Below are 21,986 nucleotides of genomic sequence, written 5' to 3' on the forward strand. Positions count from 1 at the left end.
TACGCTGCAGGCCCAGCACCTCAGTCTGTGCCTCACGCCACACCTGGTGACTCTCCAGAGAATCTCCTCTCTGCAGTGATGCCCTGACCCAGGCTGCCCCAGTTGCGGACGCCACCACCCTCTCGACCCACGGCTCCCAAGGCAGGGGGACGGGGGCGCGGTAGAGTGGGAGAAGAGCATGACGCGGCTATTATTTCTCCTCGTACCCCATTGGCCTGAGCTGGTCACATGGGCACCAGCTTGTACTGCAAAGGTTGCTGGGAACTGTAGTCTTTCCACATATCTAGGAAGTGGGAAAGGAACTAGGATTCGGAGTATGTTTGGCTTTGGATCCGCCCCAGCCTCCACACGTTCAAGTCATTATTTCTGAGGTACTTTTGCTTTATAAGTCTCCACTGTGGACTTGCTTTTTACACTTGGTTTATTGTTTTTGTTTTTTCTCCTTTTCTTTAGTCGTGTCCCCTCCTCTTTCCCTCTCCCTACACCCCCGAAGCCTTACTGGTTAGGAGAGTCAGCATCACTCCTTACCCTTGGGTTTCACCGGCTGTGAGACCGTAGGGTGGGAAATCCGGGAGACGAAAGGTGCTGCCTTCCGATGCAGCCAAAGGAATTGCTCTTCTGTAATTACAGCTAGAAGGCCAGTCTTGTAGAGATGAATGCTGTGAAGAGTCATAGGGTGTGGATAATTAAGGGTCTTGGTTAGGGGCGGAAACCTGTTGCCTCAGAGAGATAAATTAAGGAAGGCTCGTCGATACAAGTAGCAGATGACCCTTTTTTTTTTTTTTTTTTGCGGTACGCGGGCCTCTCCGGTTGCGGAGCACAGGCTCCGGACGCGCAGGCTCAGCGGCCATGGCTCACGGGCCCAGCCGCTCCGCGGCATGTGGGATCCTCCCGGACCGGGGCACGAATCCGCGTCCCCTGCATCGGCAGGCGGACTCCCAACCACTGCGCCACCAGGGAAGCCCTGTATGTGTTTTTTGTTGTTGCTTTTTTGTTTTTTTTGCGGTACGCGGGCCTCTCACTGTTGTGGCCTCTCCCACTGCGGAGCACAGGCTCCGGACGCGCAGGCCCAGCGGCCATGGCTCACGGGCCCAGCTGCTCCGCGGCATGTGGAATCCTCCCGGACCGGGGCACGAACCCGCGTCCCCTGTACCGGCAGGCGGACTCCCAACCACCGCGCCACCAGGGAAGCCCCTGTATGTGTTTTTTTGAACGCAGATATTTACTTTTTTTTTTTTTCAGAATTATTTAATTGAACATCTACCATGTTCCAGGCACTGTTCTAGCTTTTGGGGATGAAAAGCTGAACAAGAGAACTGCAACATCATGTCCCCTTGGTCCACCTCTGATTTCAGCTGTACATATGGTGGACAGTCTCTTGTAAGTCCAGGCTTGCCTCAGACTGCCAGTGTGCTTCTTATGACTCCAGTTGTGGGGTTTTCTGGTTTTTTTTCCAAAACAGCAGGAACTTCTTTGTCCCACAAACAGGTGCAGCCAGAAGTGTTAACACCCCTGGGGCAGCCCTCAACAGTGGGGTGGGAGCTGGTAGATAAAGCCTGCAGCTTCCTGTCTCTCAGGAGCTGATTCTGGGAGGCCTTCTGTAACTCTTAAGTCCTCGTGAAGTGGAGTTCTTGTTATCAGCATCGACCTTGGTAATGCGTGCTTATATTGACTTTTTTTTCTTTCTCACTATCGCCAGTCTCTTGCTTCCGCTTCCTGGTATCACATTGTAGAATAAACGATAGGCTCCCCACCCTGGTCTCAGCTCTGCTTTTAGGGGAACCAAGCCCTGAAGGAGCCTACATTCTAGGGCAGCACTGTCCAAAAGAAATACAGTGTGAGCCACATACACAATCGAAAAACTTCTAGTAGGCACATGAATAAAAGCAAAGAGAAACAGGTAAAGTTAATTCTAATAGTATATTATATTTAATATACTCACAAAACTATCATTTCAACATGTAATCAATATAAAAAATTATATTTATTAATAAGATACTGTGTATTCTTTTCTCTGTAGTAAATCTTTAAAATTCAATGTGTAATTTACACTTATGGCGCATCTCATAACGATGAACGCTAAAGTTTCACTGGAAATACATGATCTGTATTTCGATCTCATAAAATTTATAGTTGAAAAGTATTTTTCCTTTTGCTAGTTTTTCTAAACACACTTAAAGTTGTCCAATAACTAAATCAAGTTTCCACTTCTAAATTGAAATTAATTGAAATAAAATAAAATATTCAGATCCTCAGTAGTACTGGCCTCATTTCAAATGCCCAGTAGCCACATGTAGCTACTGTATAGACAGACAATACACAAAATAAAAGAGTAACACATATGCTATGTTAGGTGATGATAAATGCTAGGGAGAAAAATAAATGCAGGGAAGGGACTTACTACTATTGGGATGATGATGGTGACCATTTTTAGTTAGGGTTACCAGACTTAGCAAATAAAAATACAGGACATCTAATTAGATTGGCATTTCAGATAAACAACAGATAATTTTATTTAACTATATTTTTTTATTGAAGTATAGTTGGTTTACAATATTATATTAGTTTCAGGTGTACAACATATTGATTCAATATTTTTATAAATTATACTCTATTTAAAGTTATTGTAAAATAATGGCTATATTCCCTGTGCTGTACAATACATCCTTGTAGCTTATTTTTTACACAGTAGTTTTTACCTTTTTAATCCCCTACCCCTATATTGTCCCTCCCCCTCCCCTCTCCCTACTGGTAACCACTAGTTTGTTCTCTATATCTGTGAGTCTGTTTCTGTTTTTGTTATACTCACTAGTTTTATTTTTTAGATTCCACATGTAAGTGATAACATACAGTATTTGTCCTTCTCTATCTGACTTACTTCACTAAGTGTAATATCCTCCAGACCCATCCATGTGGTTGTAAATGGCAAAATTTCATTCTTTTTTATGGCTGAGTAATATTCCATTGTGTGTGTGTGTGTGTGTGTGTGTATATATATATACACCATATCTTCTTTATCCATTCATCTAGCAACAGAACATTTTAAAGTATAAGTCTGCCCTATGCAAAAATGTCCCAGATATTGCATGGGACATTGTCATACTAAAAAGTTACTCTTCGTTTATCTGAGATGCACATTTAGCTGGGCATCCTGTACTTTATCTGGCAAAGTATCTGGCAACCCTAAGTAGGTGGCCAGCAGATACCTCGCTGAGGTCTCTTTGAATGTAGACATGGGGGAGGCAAGGGCGTGAGTCACATGGGTATCTGGGAGAGCAGGTGGAAGGGACAAATGCAAGGGTCTTCAGTGGGAACATTTTTGGTTGAGCAGAGGATTGACATGGTACCACTTATATTTGAACAGGATCTCTGGAGCTGCCATGTTGAGAACAGCGGGAAGGGGCCAACAGCATAAGCTGGGAGAGACAGGAGGCTACTGCAATAATCCAGGCTAGAGGTGATGGTGGCTTGGACCAGAAGGGGCTCGGATTCTGGATGTATTCTGAAGGCAGAGTCGGCTGCACTTACTGATTGGATAAGCGTGAGAGGTAAGTCAAGGACTCCTAGATATGTGCCCTCCACCTGGAAGGATGGAGTTTTCATGTACAGAGATAGGGAGCAAGGTTGAACATTAGGGGAGGGGCAGAGCTCAACAGTTTGTTTTGGACACGGTAAGCTGGAGGTGCCTGGTAGACACTCAAGTGGAGATGCTGAGTCAGCCAGCTGCAGCTCAGGTGAGACAGCTGGCTGGAGTTAAGTTGAGAGACGGAATTCAAAGCCATGAACCTGGATGAGATCTCCAGGGGAGTGAGTCTGAGTCAGAAAGAGAAAAGATCCATGGGCTGAGCCCTGGGTCACTTCAAAAGTATTCTAATCCTCTCAGCAAGCCCAAGAGTTTGGGCCTGTGAGAATTTCCATTTTCTTTTCTTTTCTTTTTTTTTAAACTTTTTCTTTTATATCGGAGTATAGCTGATTAACAATGTTGTGATAGTTTCAAGTGCACAGCAAAGCGACTCAGCCGTACATACACATGTACCCAGAGAATTACCATTTTCGTGGATGAAGGATTTGAGGCTTGGAGAAGGGAAGGAATCTGCCAAAGCCGGAGGCAGACTGGATGAACTTTCCTATTGGTCTCTGTTTCCTTCTTTCCCCATCCCTTCTCTGCATACATAAGCCAGAATGAGCTTTTTATTTTTCAATTATTTTTAGATTGTTTAAAGTATTTAAATATACAGAGTGTGAAAGTCGCCATTTTAATGATTTTAAAGTGTCTAATTTAGTGGCATTTAGTCCATTCACAGTGTTGTGTGACCATCACCACTCTATAGTTCCAGAACATTTTCATCACCCCAAAAAGTAAACTCTGTATCTCCAGTCACTCCCCATCCCCTCTCCCCCTGGCAACCACTAATCTGCTTTCTGTCTCTATGGACTTGCCGATTCGGGGTCTTTCCTATAAATGAAATCATACAGTATGTGTTTCTTGGTGTGTGTCTGGCACGTATTAGTACTTCATTCTTGTTTACGGCCAAACGATATCCCATTGTATGGATATACCACATTTCGTTTTGCCGTCATACCGTGATGGACATTTGGGTTGTTTCCACCAGCCAGAATGACTTTTTCAAACAGAAGTCAGATGATGTTATTGTCTTCTCTTCCCTCCCCCAGCCCCCCAACCCTCCCATAGCTCCCGATCACACTTGGGACCAAATGCAAGTCCTTACCGAAACCCTAGTGGTCTTACCTCCTCCGGCCTCTGGCTGCCTCCCCACCCCCGATCACTGTTACCCCCATCAGGGCAGCACTGGCCTCTGGGAAGCTCCGTGCACACACCAAAAGCCCCTTCTGTACCTTTGTGCTTGCTTGGTTTGCACACTCCTCCCCAGATAGCCCCCCGCTCCAATCTCTACTAAAATGTACTCCCCTGCCCCCCATGTAAAACTCCACCTCCGGCTCTTTTTTTTTTTTTTTTTAAATAAATTTATTTATTTATTTTTGGCTGCATTGGGTCTTTGTTCCTGCGTGCGGGCTTTCTCTAGTTGTGGTGAGCGAGAGCTACTCTTTGTTGCGGTGCGCAGGCCTCTCACTGCAGTGGCTTCTCTTGTTGCGGAGCACAGGCTCTAGGTGCGAGGGCTTCAGTAATTGTGGCTCGTGGGCTCGAGCGTGGGCGCAGTAGTTGTGGCACGTGGGCTCAGTAGTTGTGGCTCACAGGGCTCCAGGCATGCGGGCTTCAGTAGTTGTGGCGCACGGGCTTAGTTGCTCTGCGGCATGTGGAATCTTCCCGGAACAGGGCTTGATCCCACGTCCCTTGAAGTGGCAGGCGGATTCTTAACCACTGCGCCACCAGGGAAGTCCCCACATCTGGCTCTTTATTTTGCTTTTTCTTTTCAGAGCATGTATCACTACCTGGTTTTATAGTACCGTCATCCCTAGGTGTCATGGGGATTGGTTCCAGGACCAGTTGCAGACACCAAAATCGCAAATTCTCAAATCCCATCGTTGGCCTTCCGAGTCTGCGGACTTGGCATCAGCAGATACAGAGGGCCAGCTTTATTTATTGAAAAAAATCTGTGGCCCTGTGCAGTTCAAACCCATGTTGTTCAAGGGTTAACTGTATATATAAATACATATAATTGTATATTGTAGATATAATATATTATTAGATTGTTTGTTCTTCTGTAGAATATTTTTTTCACTAGGATGGAAGCTTTTGTTCCATGTCCTGCAGCTCTGTACCCTGGGGACTTAGGATAGATGTTTCTGGCATGAATATTGCCGAGAACTGAGGTTTGCTCATTTGCTGACTCCACTTTTCATGAGAGGGTCTAGCATCGAAAACTTGCATGGGACCTGGACACTTAGATTCTCCGTGGAGCCCTGGCCCTGAAAAGGAGGAGCAGGAGAAAGAGCTTCTTCCTGTCCTTGAGGAATTTGTAAACTAGCTACACACAACTTGCAAGTAGAGAAAAATTCAAAGCCAGAGAAGGACTGACTAGGGTGGGGAGGGGTGAGGCAACAGAGGTTCCCATCCAGGCTGCAGAGCTTCTGGTCCAGGAGGCTCACAAGCTGGGCTGAGGCCAAATTTCGGTCACTTGCTAGCTGTGTGACTTAGAGGAAGGCAATGAACCTCTCTGAGCTGCTGGTTTGCGGTAAGTGCAAAAGAGACAGTGGGTGGGCAAATTGTTTATTAATAGTAAGCAGATCAATGCTAATTATTTTCATTGTTTATATCTGAGTTTCTTCTTGATGCTGAATAGCAAAGTTTGGGTTCTTTGGGTGCAAGCAACAGAAACAGGACTCTGGCTTCCTTAAATAAAAAAGGGCTTTATTGCAAGGATATTGAGGAGTTCTCAGAAGTGGAGAAAGGCTGCAGAACCAGGACTCTAAAACGATAAAGACTGTTTCAGCTCCAGGGATTTGGGTAAAATTTGAGCCCATGAAAAGGCTTGTTGGTGGAATCTACTCCGCCTCTATTCAAGGAAGAGAGCATCTGACTGGCTTGGCTTAGGCTCAGTGCCTACCTGCTGGGCAGGGGGAGGAAGGTCACCTTGATTGACAGGCCCACCAAGAGCCGTGAAAGGGATGGTTCCTCAAATGGAAACTGAGGCTTTTTACCAGGAAAAGGAGCAATAGATGTTGGGTAGGGAAAAGAGATATCGATTAAAATAATCAAAGCACAGCATTTCCTGTGTACCTGGCCTTGTGCATGGCTCTGTGGGGAGCTGAAGCAAAGCAAGTCTTGATGCTGAGGGGTTTTGATTTTTATTGCACGTAGAGGGAGTCAGACTGGGGTTTCTAAACTTGGATATTGTTTAATTCCACAGTGTGTTAGGTCTGCCTGTTTGCTTAAAGTTCCCTCTTCGCAATTCACATGGTTAATTAGGTGTCTGGCCTTGTGTGGTTCAGGGTGAGAACATGCTATTAGCCCTCCCGACCCTGCCACACACTCTCCTTCAGAGAGTGAGGATTCTCTGCAGAACTGGTTGGCTGCTGCCTGCTCTCCTGTTCTCTCCTGGCTCAGGAGCTGCCTGGTGTCCGAAGCCACTTCTGAGTCATCCCTGTGTGATCTCACCTTGGGACGGTGGTGAACAGCTGGTGCCTTTTCACGTTTCAGGGCACATCCTGAGATGAAAGCAAAGGGAAAGACGTGGGTGCATTCCCGTTTCCTCTGGGCTTACAGATCCTTTGCCCAGCTATTAAAACGTTAACAAATAACGTTTATGCTTAGGAAATGAATCCAGTCTCATTATGGTGAACTTAAAAAAGAAAAAAGAAATCAAGTATTATCCTTCATCCCATCACGGTCCTACCATGCAGTGACATCATTTTGGGGCCTATCTTTTGTCATTCTACTTCAGTGCACATATATACCAAGACATATAGAAAATATGGCATTTTTTCTAATTAATTGACACTTTGCAATTTTTCTAATTTATAGATATTAGTTAATATTTATTATTATTACTATTATTAATAAATTCTGGTGTTTATAGAGTCACTTGCCATTGGACCCTCAACATCGCTTTCTCAGTTTGGTTGAACAAAGGAAGAAGTGCACTGTTAATTTCATCGTCAGGATGGGAAATGAAAACTGAGCCCCGACAGTGTGATGGTTAAGAGCTTGACCTCTGCAGTAATAATCACGAACGTTTATAAAGCCTTTCCTCTGTGCCAGGTACTATTCTAAGCACTTTTTTATACTAAGTCATCTATTCACAGTGAGCAGTGAGGGAGGGAGGATGATGAGGAGGAAAAACCACCCCTGTGTTTCTCCTTTACTCTCTCACTCACTGGTACCTCTGACGCCAGACGTGTGGGTTTTCCACACCCAGGAATCCGCTGACACCTGCTGGGTGTCCTCTAGTTCAGTGCAGTTCTGACACTAACCGGAGTTAGCGCAGACTCCACAGGTTAAGGGCTCAGTCCCACCAGACTGTCCCCACCCCACTCAATGCCTGTTGCGAATCCAGGCTGTCATCTGTGCTTCTGACCAACTGGCTATAAATCAGAGGTTCCCATGACCCCCTCTTTGGGTTCAGTCATTTGCTAGAACAGCTCACAGAGCTCAAGGAAACACTTATGCTTACTGGTTTATTATATAATAAAGGATATGATCAAGGACACAGGTGAACAGCCGGATGAAGAGGTACATAGGCAAGGTCTGGAAGGGTCCCAGGCTCGGGAGCTTCTATCTTGGTGGAGTTGAGGTGTCCTACCCACCCATGTGCTAACCCATGTTAGCACATGGGTTCACTAACCAGGAAACTCCTCGAATCCCATATTTTGGGGATTTTTATGGAGGCTTCATCACATAAGCATGACTGATCATTAAGTCAGTCTCCAGCCCCTCTCCCCTTCCTTGGAGAAGGGGCTGAAAGTTCCAAGCTTCTAATCATGGCTTTGTCTTTCTGGTGACCAGCCCCCGTCCTAAGTTATCCAAGAGCCCACCAAGAGTCACCCCATTAAACAAAAGACATTCCTGTCACCCAGGAAATGCCAAGGGATTCAGGGGCTCTGTGTCAGGAGCTAGGGTCGAAGACCAAATATTAGAACAAAAGATGCTCCTCCTGTTCGTATCACTTAGGAAATTCCAAGGGTCTTAGCTCTGTGCCAGGAACCGGGGACAGAGATCAGTATATATATTTTCTGTTATTTCACATTGAAGCATACAGAGGTCACATAACTTGCCCAAGGTCACAGAGCTGCCGAGCAGCAGGACTGGGACGTGAACCTGGCCGCCTGGCTTAGGTGGCCGTGCTGTGCTGTGCTGTGCTGGCTCTCCAGAGGATGGGGCTTCACGAGGGTGGGACTGTGTTTCATCCACTGTTCCATCCCCCCGTGTCTCCCACAGATGCCCATTAAACATTTGTTGAATAGATGAGTTGGGTTTGAATCCTGGCTCTATGTCTTCCAACCTGTGTGAGTTTGGGGTCTTTTCTTAACCGCTCTGAGAAACTGGCAGAATCCAGGGGCAAGTTCTGTCCTCTTTCCCTTCAAAATGTGCTCTGAATCCAATCCCTTCTCACCACCCCCATCCTGCCATCTTGGACCAAGCCATGGTCTTCCTCACCAGGACTTTTTTTTTTTGAATTTTATTTTATTTATTTTTTATACAGCAGGTTCTTATTAGTTATCTATTTTATCCATATTAGTGTATACATGTCAATCACAATCTCCCAATTCATCCCACCACCACCACCACCCCCGCCGCTTTCTCCCCTTGGTGTCCATACGTTTGTTCTCTACATCTGTGTCTCTGTTTCTGCCCTGCAAACCAGTTCATCTGTACCATTTTTCTAGGTTCCACATATATGCGTTAATATTCTATATTTGTTTTTCTCTTTCTGACTTACTTCACTCTGTATGACCGTCTCTAGATCCATCCACGTCTCTACAAATGACCCAATTTCGCTCCTTTTTATGGCTGAGTAATATTCCATTGTATATATGTACCACATCTTCTTTATCCATTCCTCTGTTGATGGACACTTAGGTTGCTTCCATGTCCTGGCTATTGTACATAGAGCTGCAATGAACATTGAGGTGCATGTGTCTTTTTGAATTATGGTTTTCTCAGGGTATATGCCCAGCAGTGGGATTGCTGGGTCCTATGGTAGTTCTATTTTTAGTTTTGTAAGGAACCTCCATACTCTTCTCCATAGTGGCTGTATCAGTTTACATTCCCACCAGCAGTGCAGGAGGGCTCCCTCTTCTCCACGCCCTCTCTAGCACTTGTTGTCTGTAGCCTTTCTGCTGACGCCCACGCTGACTCTCACCAGGACCTTTGCTAGGGCCTCCTCGTTAACCTCCCTACTTCACCCCTTGCCACAGTCTACTCTTTACCCAGCAGCCGGAGTAATTTCTGAGACCACAACAAAGATCCTATCTCCCCCTTCCCCAATCCTCTCATAACTTCTTATCATGCTTGGAATAAAGTACAGGCCCACGGGGTCTTTCATGACCTCACTTCTCCCTCCCCAAGCTACCCCGTCTTCCTTGCTCATGTTATCTGATGGCATAGACTTTTCCTTGGACACAGCCTGCTTCTGTTTCAGAGCCTTTGCACATACCGTACATTAACTCACGTCAGTGTAAGCATGGAGTGCCACTGGGCTGTTAACACAGACAACCTGGGTGGAGTGGAGGGGGGAGGGAGGATCATTGATGTTTTCTCTGTGGGTCGATGTGTTGTGTAAGTGGGTTTGGTGAGCATGCCTTAATTTTGCAGTTTTAAAGAGGAATTTAATAAAGAGGGAAGAAGTCCCTTTTCACAGTCCCCATCCTCTCTTGGCTGTGGACACAGGTTTTAGACCCCGTTATAGGCAAGCTTCTTGGCTTTCTGTTTCCTCCTCATCTCCCGCTCCCTCCAAAATCCACTAATCATGTTTCTCAGCCACATTGCTGCTCTCAAAGCCTTACCAACTACTGCCTTTTGATTAGGCCAAGGGCCCTTTTCTGGTTCTGATCTCTCGACTTCTCAGCAGAATTCAGTACTGTTGACCACTCTCTCATTAAAATTAAAAAAAAATTTAATTGTGGCAAAATATACGTAACAAAATATACCATATTAACCATTTTTATGTGTATAGTTCAGTAATGTTACATATAGTCTCACTGTTGGATAACCAATCTCCAGAGCTTTCTTCATCTTGCAAAACTGAAACTCTATTATCCATTAAATAACAACTACTCATTCCCTTCCCTTGCTGCCCCAGGTAACCATCATTCTGCTTTCTGTCTCTCTAGAATTTGACTACTACTCTAGTGACCTCATATAAGTGGAATCATATAATATTTGTCATTTTGTGACTGGCTTATTTCACTTAGTGTTATGTCCTCAAGGATCATCCGTGTAGCAGTATGTGTCAGAATTTTCTTCCTTCGTAGTGCTGAGTATTATTCCAGTGTATGTATACACCACATTTTGTTTATCCATCCATGCATCGATGGATGACACTTGGGTTGCTTCCACCTTTTGGCTATTGTGAATGCTGCTGCTATGAATGTGGGTGCACAAATATCTCTGAGCACTGCCTTCTTAGAAATGTGGTTTCTTGCCCTTAGAGAAAGGAGTAGAAGGACTTGAGCTCGCCTCCTCTCATGAAAACATCAAAAATCCCAACTAACTGCTGAACGACTGTTGACTAAAAAGACTGGAACCTGCTGAAAAAGATATTCTGCATCCAAAGACAAAGAAGAAGCCACAATAAGACAGTAGGAGGGGCGCTTTCGCGACATAAATCCCATACGTGTCAGGTGGGTGACCCACCAACTGGAAAATAATTATATTGCAGAGCTCCCACAGGAGTGAGAGCTCTGAGCCCCACACCAGGCTCCCCAGCCTGGGGGTCTGGCATGGGGAGGAGGAGCCCCGGAGCATCTGGCTTTGCAGGCCAGCGGGGCTCGTGTGCAGGAGCTCCACAGGACTAGGGAAAACAGACTCCACTCTTGGAGGGTGCACACAAGGTTTCTCATGCATTGGAACCCAGGTCAAAGCAGTGACTCCATAGGACCCTGGGCCAGACCTACCTGCGGGTCTTGGAGGGTCTCCTAGGGAGGCAGGGGTCAGCTGTGGCTGACTGTCAGGGCAGCGACACTGCTGGCGGAGGCCCCAGAGAATATTCATTGGTGTGAGCTCTCCTGGAGGCCACCATTTTGGCACTGAGACCTGGCCTCACCCAACGGTCGGGCCGGCTCCAGGGCTGAGACGCCTCAGGTCAAACAACCAACAGGGTGGGAACACAGCCCCAGCCATCAGCAGACAGCTGCTGTTGTCCTGAGTGTGCGGCTGCCTCTAAACATACCCTGTGACATGGCTGAGCCCACCACAGGGACAAGACCCAGCTCCACCCACCAGTGGACAGGTATCAGAAGCAAGAAAAACTACAGACCTGCAGCCTGAGAAAGAGAGACCACAAACACAGAAAGTCAGACAAAATGAGATGGCAGAGATATGTTCCAGACAAAGGAACAAGATAAAACTCCAGAAGAACTACTAAGTGAAGTGGAGACAGGCAATCTGCCTGAAAAAGAATTCAGAGGAATGATAGTAAAGATGATCCAAGATCTCCAAAAAAGAAGGGAGGCACAGACTGAGAAGATACAAGAAATGTTTAACAAAGAGCTAGAAGATGTAAAGAATGAACAGAGATGAACGATACAATAATTTGAATGAAAAATACACTAGAAGGAATCAATAGAAGAAAAAATGCGGCCGAAGAACGAATAAGTGAGCTGAAAGACATATTGGTGGAAATCATTTTTGCGGATCAGAATAATGAAATGCGGTTTCATCTGTTTCTTCTTTGTCTGCCGCTTCCTCCTCCTCTTTTTTTCTGACAAGTTTGGTATCATTATTACCCTCTTTTACATACAAGGAAACTGAGGCACAGCATGATTAGGTAACTTGCTCCAAGTCACACAGCTTGAAAGTAGGAGCTGGGACATATGACTCAACATCAAAAAAACAAATAACCTGATTTTAAAAATGGGCAGAAGACCGGAATAGACATTTTTCCAAAGAAGAAACGCAAATGGCCAACAGGCACATGAAAAGATGCTCAACATCGCTGATCATCAGGGAAATGCAAATCAAAACAACAATGAGAAAACAACAACAACAACAACAATGAGATATCACCTCACACCTGTCAGAATGGCCATCATCAAAAAGAACACATATAACAAATGCTGGAGAGGGTGTGGAGAAATGGGAACTCTCACGTCCTGTTGGTGGGAATGTACATTGGTGCAGCCACTGTGGCAAACAGTATGGAGGTTTCTCAAAAAACTAAAAATAGAGCTACTATATGACCCACCAATTCCACTGCTGGGTATGTGTTTGAAAAAAACAAAAACACTAATTTGAAAAGATACATGCACCGCAGTGTTCATAGCAGCATTATTTACAATTCCCAAGATATGGAAGCCACCTGAGTGTCCACCAATAGATGAATGGATAAAAAGGATGTGGCATAGATATACAACAGAATACTACTCAGCCATAAAAAAGAATGAAATTTTGCCATTTGCAGCAACATGATTGGATTTGGAGGGTGTTATGCTAAGTGAAATAAGTCAGAGGAAGACAGATACTGTATGATATCACTTACATGTGGAATCTAAAAAATATAACAGACTAGTGAATACAGCAAAAAAGAAGCAGATTCACAGATATAGAGAACAAATTAGTCATTGCCAGTGGGAAGAGGGAAAGGGGGAGGGACAATATAGAGGTAGGAGAGTAAGAGGTACAAAGTATTATGTATAAAATAAGCTACAAGGATATATTGTGCACAGAATCTAGCTAATATTTTATAATAGCTATAAATGGAGCATAATCTTTAAAAATTGTGAATCACTATATTGTACACCTGCAACTTATATAAAGTTGTACGTCAACTATACTTCAATAAAAAAAAAAACCTCTTAAAAATCTCTTAATAAAAAAAGAAAGTGGGAGCTGGGATTTAAAGTCAGGTAGTCTGTCTACAGAGCCCCTGTTCCTAACCATTAAGTTCTCCTTTCTCTCAAAATCTGTATCTCCTACCCAGTTCTCTCCCTGAATTGCTGTTGTTTAAGCCACCCAATCTATGGTATTTTATTATGGCAGCCTGAGCAGACTAATACACGTGGATATGTCCAGGTGGCTTATTTATGACTTGGGGTGTGTTCTGAATAGTTGAACATCCGTTCTGATTGGTTGGCTTCTGTGCTCTTCCAGTTGTAAAATATTCTGAGTATTAACCCTGCATGTAATTATAGGCTAACTGGCCTTACCCACCCCACCCCTGTGACAGTGATCTTACTGAGGACAAAAACTATGTCTTACTCATGTATGTTTCCCAAGGCCCCAATAAATGTTTATTGAAAGACTGATTCCATCTTATTCTTCCTCCACGAACAAAAAGGTCTTTCTTTTGAAGGACATAAAGTCCTAGGTATCCCTATGTGGTTTAATATCCCTGTCCTCACCCTTGCCTTGATTTTCTGGGTGTGTTTCCTGGTATGATTATGGGTAGTGCTAGCCCTGGGCAGAGGGTCCTGCCCCACATTGAAAATGTGGCCTGAGGAGCTGCTAAGCCACAGGATCTGGATGGAGGAAACTCAGATGTCATCATGCATGCAAGTGCCTGCGCTGTGTGCATTGCAATCAACTTCTGTGTAATGGTGAGAGAACTGGGAGCTTTAGAAGGTAGAAAAACATTTAAATATGAAAGAAAACCTTATTCTTCTAGAGTAGTGGGGTGGAATAATAGAGGGACTACAGACTCTAGCATCAGAAGATCTGAGTTTGGGTCCGGATTCTATTACTTACAAGTCTAAGTTAGTTATTATCAATACTTACTAAACTGCATTGTTTACGTGAGCATCCACTTTTTGTGTTGTAGGTTCTACGGGTTTTGACAAATATGTAATGACTTGTACCCACCATTGCAGTATCATGCAGAATAAATTTCTCCGCCCTAAGAATCACCGATTCTTCACCTATTCATCCCTGTCTCTCCCCAAACCCCTGACAACCACTGATCTTTGTACATACACTTTAAATGCACAGTGTCCCTGCCAACTAGCAAATGCCTCATTCTCAGTGCTGGAAATCTTATTTCCTTCTAATCCCCCCACCCTGGATGAGAATATGCAATAAGGCCCAGAGAGTTGTTCTTCTCCCAGGGGCATTCATTGCTTTGCCTCCCCATTGTAAGACTACAGTAGAATAATAATGTCGATCCTGCAGGGTTGTTATAAGGATTACATATATGAAAAATGAAAACCTCTCCAGATGTTAACTATCGCTGGTGTCTCTAATTTTGATTTTGAGTAGCTCCCTCAGAAAGAAGTTAGTATTTATTTTAATATGCAAAAGCGTTTGCTAAGCAAATGTAGGGACTGCAGGGAAATGTTTAACTTAGAGAATGAGCTTTTAGAAAACAATTAGCAACTGCCACTTGTGGATTACTGTGCCACCCACCTGGGCTACTCCCCCAGGCTTGGTCCTCATCTCCTGTTCTCCTCCTGCTCTGTCATCAGCAAACACATTTATCTTTCATGGCTTCTCTCATTTCTTGTTGGATACATTCCAAATCTGTCTGGGGTACTGTCCTGTCACCTGAGTCCCGGTCAGTATCTTTGACTGTTTCCTGGAAAGTTCCACTCAATGTCCCGCCTTCACATCAAATTCAGAAAGGTGGGCTCCTCTGAGGATGTAGAGAAATTGAAACACTTGTGCATTGTTGGTGGGAATGCAAAATAGTGCAGCTGCTATGGAAAACAGTATGACAGTTCCTCAAAAAATTAAAAAAATAGAGTTACCATATGATCCAGTAATTCTCCTTCTGGGCATATACCCAAAAGAGTGGCAAGAGGGTCTTGAAGAGATATTTGCACAACCATATTCATTGCAGCATTATGCACAATAGCCAAAAGGTGGAAGCAACCCATATGTCCATTGGCTGGTGAAAGATAAACAAATTGTGGTATACAAAAACAACAGAATATTATTCAGCCTTAAAAAGGAAGGAAATTCTGACACACACTACAACATAAATAAACCTTGAAGACATCATGCTAAGTGAAAAAAGCCAGACACAAAAGGATAAACACTGTATGACGCCACTTGTATGAGATTTACAGAGTAGGCAAACTCGGAGGAACAGAAAGCAGAATAGTGGTTCCCAGGGGCTTCTTGTGGGAGGGGGAAATAGGGAATTGTTGTTTAATGGGTATAGAGTTTCAGCTTTGTGAAATGAAGAATTTCTGGAGACTGGTTAGACAACAGTGTGAATATGCTTAACACTACTGAACTGAATACTTAAAGATGGTTAAGATGGTAAATTTTATGTTATGTGTATTTTATCACAATTAGAACAGCTAAAAACCTAGCTCCTGGGACTTCCCTGGTGGTCCAGTGGTTAAGACTCCATGCTTCCAGTGCAGGGGGTGCGGTTTCAGTCCCTGGTCAGGGAGCTAAGATCCCACATGCCGTGTGGCACAGCCACAAAAACAAAAAATGAAAAACAAACAAACAAAAAACCTTGCTCCCGATCTCAGCTCAAAAGAGACACATCATAGCTTAGGGAGAGGGGTGGAGTGTAGTGGTTATTGGTGTGGGACCTGATGTTGGACTGCTGAGTTTTAACCCCAGCTCCATGGAACCTTGGCCAGGTTCCTTAAACTTCTCTATGTCTGTTTCCTTGTCTGTAAAGTATAAATAATATGCATATTTCACAAAGTTATTGTGAGTATTAGGTGAGTTAATCCACGTACAGGGTTTAGAAGAATGGTTGGCCTGTAGTATGTGTTCACTAAACTGTCAGCTATTATTATGTGGCCCATGTCCTGGAAGCACCTGCCTTCTCTTCTCCACCTGTCTGAATCTTCCACATCTTACAAGTCCCAGATAAAATTTCCTCTTCTTATTAAAAGCTTTTCTGACCATCCTCTTCTCCAAACAGTCATAGTATTTAGACTGTAGCACTCACTTATTTAATACTGCTTTGTATTATATATTATAGTTATGCTACATGTATGTAATCAAAGTGCTTTTGAAAGCCACTGGAAAGAAGTGTGAAATGATTAAAATAGTGAGATCTCTGAGGAGTTGGAGCTGGGGAAAATGACCACTTATGTTATATGTGGTGGATGCTGGGCTCCCCTGAAAGCAGAGCCTGAGACAAGGACTTGAATGCAGCTTGGGAAGTGATTTCAGGAGGTAGGAGTGAGGGAGTAGGGAGAATGAAGGAGAAAAAGCTGATTTAAGAGCATCATGATGGTCAGTTTTATGAGTCAACGTGGCTAGGCTGTAGTGCTCAATGGCTTGTTCAAACACCAGTCTAGATGTTGCTGTAAAGGTATCCTTTAGATGTGGTTAAGATTTAAATCAGTTGACTTTAAGTAAAGCAGATTACCCTCCATCCTGTGGGTGGGCCTCGTGCAATCAGTTGACGGCCTAAGAATAAAGACTGACGTTTTCCAAAGCGGTGGCGACTCTGCCTCTAGCCTGCAATACAGAACCCCTGGCTGGGTTTCAGTCTATGAACTTCAGACTCAAAACTGCAATATCAGCCTTTATCTGAATCTCCAGCCTGCTGGCTTGCTCAACAGATTTTGGACTTGCCAGCCCCTACAATTGCATGAGCCAACTATTTCAATGAGATCTCCCTCACTCTGTATATATTCTGTTGGTCCTGTTTCTCTAGAGAATCCTGACTAATACAGGTATGCTGTCAAAGTCACTGCTGTGGGCAACTGTGGCTTGATTCTGACCCAGCCCTTCTGAGGACCATCAAAAAGCCTTTCACATTTGTCTGCTGAGAATTTACCCCTAGGATTGACATTTACCTCTGGCTTCTGCCCCCAGTGGTTGAGGCTGCACCTGGGGGTGTTACCTCCTTGGCATTTCTGGGCTGTCATGCAAGTTTGATGAGAAGCTTCCTGTTGGTGTTTGTTGGTGTCAGAGAAGCTCTGGGGACAAATGCTTTGGGCTCTCAGCAGAGACCTCGTGGGACCATCCAGCAGAGCTTTCCCCATGAGGTGGCAGAGATGGCCATTAGCCATTCCACACTTATCGTTTCCCAGTGAGGTAAACTCACTGGGAAGAGATTGTTTACGTTCTGATAATCTTGGCCTGAGTCCCAGAATTGCCTCTAATTGTCCGTGTTTGGGTCCTATGCCCACTCTGAATAATCCCTTTGGCCAGGGAATTGAAATTGTCTCATTAAACAGGTGTGGGTCAGATGTCTCCCCAGATCCAAGGACTGAAGGCTGGTGGGGGTGGGGAGCAGTTTCCCAAGGAGATGATGAACAGGCAGAAACCATGTCTATTACATGTATCTGTTTTTTAAAGTGACTATGTAGGAAATTACAATAACTATTAAATAACGAATTTGATTTTCTTCTTCTTTTCATTATGTAATCATTTCTCCAGTAAATAACTGGAGTTGATATATGGTCACATAAATGGCAGGAGGTATCTTGTCAGACAAGTACTCCTGCTCGGTTTGCTGGGAGGTTTTCTGATCCCTAAGAGTTTGCTCTTCTGCAATATTTTGAACATTTCACCAAAACCAGATTTTCGAATCTACCGCTGGTTATTTAATCCATGCTCCCTGATCAACGAGTGCAGGAGGAGAATCCCGACAATGGTTTGGTGTTTCTTACCTTAGTAAGCTGTTCCTTCTTCCTGTGTTTTCGCTTATGCTATCGGGTGTACGTGTCAGATAGAGGCAGCTACAATGCCATTATTATTTAGTCTCAAAACGCCTTTCCTCTGTGGTTTTGATTAAAATTGTCTATTTTAGGAGTAGTAAAATCTGCACTTATTAACCATTTGTTAGGCGCCAGTCCCTGTGCTAAGTGCTTTCAGCATTACCTCATTTAACTTCCACAGTGCCCTCCAAAGGGTATCATTATGTTCCTCTGAGGAAACTGGCATTGAGAGGAATAAGTCTAGCCAAGGTCCACCTGCGTTTTCTCCACCACATTAAAAAAAAAAAAAAATCTGAGTAACCCCCCATGTGGTTTATCTGTGACCTTTTAAAACTAAAACTTTTCTTCATAATTAAGGGAAAATATATGAAATAAGCATTACTTAACTTGCATGTAACAGTCTGTGTAGTTAGAATTTTTTTTTTTTTTTTGGTCGCGCTGCCCAGCGTGTGAGATCTTAGTTCCCCAACCAGGGGTCGAACCCACACCGCCTGCAGTGGAAACACAGAGTCTTAACCACTGGACCGCCAGGGAAGTCCCCGTGTAGTTAGAATTTAAACCCAGGCCTATCAGACTCCACACACTAAAGGTTTTCCTTTTTGTATATATTTTCAAACAATATAAAAGAGTAAATAGTGCAAAGTTTCACTCCCACCCCATCTCCCAGCCACCCAGCTCACACATCTCCAAACAGCCATCATCACTTTTATTGGTTTCCTTTTAGGATTTATGCAAATATATTATGTATTCATAACACATAATATTTTCTTTCCTTTACTGAAAGCTAATATATTTTATTTATTTATTTATTAAAAATTTTATTGGAGTATAGTTGATTTACAACGTTGTGTTAGTTTCAGGTGTACAGCAAAGTGATTCAGTTATAGATATAATGTATCCACTCTTTTTAGATTCTTTTCCCATATAGGCCATTACAAGTATTGAGTAGAGTTCCCTGTGCTATAGTAGGTCCTTATTAGTTGTCTATTTTATATATAGTAGTGTGTATATGTCAATTCCAACCTCCTAATTTGTCCCTCCCTCCCCCTTACCCCTGGTAACCATAAGTTTGTTTTCTACATCTGTGACTCTATTTCTGTTTCGTAGGTAAGTTCATTTATACCCTTTTCTTTTTTTTTAGATTGAAAGCTAATATATTTGACATGCTATTATGCATTTTCCTCTTTCCAGGAATTTCTCACCTTAACAACATCAATTCTTTCCGGAGCGATTCATAGAGTTTCCTCATTTTTTCCCCTCATGGTTGCATAGTATTCCATCGTATTGATGATTCATAGTATTTACCCAGTCCTCTATTGCGGACATTTAGGACTTTTTAATCTTTTGTTATTCCAATGCAGTGATTATATTTGTATACACATCATTTCATACACATGCGAGTATGTCTGTAGGATAAAGTGGGGTTGCTAAGTTACAGGCTGTGAGCATTTATAATTTTGACAGGTGCCACTAAACCATCTTCCACAGCACTCATACCAATAGACGCTCCACCAGCAAGGCTGAGAGTGTCTCTTTCTACTCAGCCTCACCAGGTGAACAGCTTGTCTGATAGATGAAAAAAAAAGTGGTACCTTAGTGCAGTTTCGATAGGCCTTTCTCTTATTATGCCTGAGATTGAGCACCTTTTCATAGGTCAAAGGGCTAGTTCTTTACCCTGTGCCAGTTCTCTTAGCCACGCCCTGGGCTGCCTCCCATTACCTTGATACTCCCGCCCCAGGCTTCAGTAGGGGAACTAGGGTGACATGGTAGGCAGAGCTCTGGACCAGGAGCCAGCCTCAGCGTGCTGGTCCTGGTTTTGCAGACGCGCTCCAAGTTGAAAGGACTCTTGCGCGCTAACACGGTGGCTTCTTGAATCCCTTCCAGTCCTGCAGTTAGGGGCATTTAGAACAGCCATCTCCGGGAGACCTGATCTCCCTCTGCAGTTCTGCCACTGTGTCTTTGTGTCCTTTCTGCTTGAACACTTCCTGACGGGGGGTGCAGCTTCCTCAACGGCACCGTATTTTTTTTCTGGATAGCTCCAATTTGGGAGCTTCGTTCCCCATGGAAAATCAGTGACAGGAGTCCATTTTCAGTGAAATTTGAAACTATGATAGAATCCCATTCTTCCTTCTGGAGACTTCCGGAAAGAGTTTGACCCCTCCCTCCCCTGGATGTGTGACCTTGAGCTTAACATTGGACCTTTCTGGGCCTCAGTTTCTTCCTGTAAGAGGACAGGTTTGGCCTCCTATTGGCCCCTGCTCCTCTGTGGCATTAACTCCACTCAGATAGGCTTAACCTGTAACGGGGGGTGGGGGTGGGATTTATTGGAAAATGCAAAGTAAGGGGGGGCTCCCAGGTTGGTTTGACTCAGTGACTCAGTGATGGGCTCAAGACTCAGTTTCTTCCAGGCCGTCTGTCTGCTTTGCCTTCCGCAGAACCTCAGCTTCAGGGCAAAGAGCAGACACTGTCTCAGAAGAGCAAGGGTGCTTTTTTCCAGAAGCTCAGTGAACCTCTGCCTGCCACTCATCAAACAACACTGGCCCATCCACAGCAAGCCCATCTCTCTCTGAATTGGTACCTGGAGCCAGGGACTGGGATGCCTGACTGGAGCTGGCACGGTACTGGCTTTTCTACAGTAAAGGCGCTGTAAGAGGGAGTTGTGGCTGTCCTTGTGAAAATGGGGGTTTCTTACCAAAAGAAGCGGTGAATGTAGGGTGGGGGCTGGGCATCCACAGGGTGCACTTCAGGGGTGGATGAGTTTCCTTTCTGGTTCTAACACTGTGTGATTCTGGATGGATGAAATCCTAGATGTGATTCTGATCAAATGAGGAGAATTACTTAATACTTTTGTGCCTCAGTTTATCTTTTATTCCCATGTCCGCTTTTATTCCCATCTATTTCCCTAGATGCTGAGGTGGACTGCTTACATTTGCTCTGGAAAACTCTTGCTCAGAAAACTTGCGGACTAGCTTACTTATGAAGTAACAGACAAATCATTGCTTGTTTAACAAGAGAACCTGTCCTCAAGATAGAAAATATGTTCAGTTTCTTGCTGAAAGAAAATAACTTCCTGTAAAGGCTTGTACTTGGGGTGCTGTCTGCTAGTTGTTGAACATTTCCACTTTTCAATATGCAGCCTCAGGTGTGTGTGTGTGGGTTTTGTGGTGGTGCCTTCATTAACTGGCTGAAGTATATGGGAGCACTTTGATCGAAACTTGCTTTACTTCTCTGAGCCTCAGTTTCCTTATCTGTGGAATGGGATAGTAACTCCTCCATGGTTGTAAATTCATTATGATATTGCCAGCACCTATAGCACAGTTTGTGGCACACAGAATGCATTCGATAGGTAAATACTTGTTAAGTAAGTGAATGTTTCTTTTGCAGGGTTGCTATGAGGATTAAAATGGGATAATATACACACTATAGTGCTCAGAGCAGCGTCTGACACACAGAAGGCACACAGCAGATAGCTGCCCTTATTTTTACCATTATTATTATTATTTATTATTACTTTTGATTACCATATTTATTTATTATTATTACTTGTTATTACCATTATTATTCATGATTACTTATAATTACCACTGTGAGGAACAGCATGAGGGAGGGCTGACGGAATTGTCCTTGGTCACTAAAATCACTCTGCCTGGCCCCTTGGGCGAATCTGGTCGTGAGCTTGGAGGCTGAGCCTGCCGGGAAGGCTGTAAAATGAGCAGAAATCACAGAGGAGTCATCTCTACCCTCCCTTCTCCAACCATGCCACCAGGTCTCAG

At 44.0% G+C, this 21,986-nt stretch overlaps 1 long non-coding RNA gene across 2 annotated transcripts in view; it reads left to right on the forward strand.

The window, feature by feature from the left end:
- The first annotated feature begins 291 nt into the window (after positions 1–291).
- LOC308630284 overlaps positions 292–21,986 on the forward strand; it is a 155,710-nt gene continuing 134,015 nt past the window's right edge. For both annotated transcript variants that reach the window (XR_014017817.1, XR_014017818.1), the window contains exons 1-2: positions 292–371; positions 3,365–3,548. This is a non-coding gene — a long non-coding RNA (uncharacterized lncRNA). The remainder of the gene's footprint in view (positions 372–3,364; positions 3,549–21,986) is intronic.

Source organism: Mesoplodon bidens (genome assembly GCF_964165515.1).
Source record: "Mesoplodon bidens genome assembly, chromosome: 16".
Taxonomy (NCBI): domain Eukaryota; kingdom Metazoa; phylum Chordata; class Mammalia; order Artiodactyla; family Ziphiidae; genus Mesoplodon; species Mesoplodon bidens.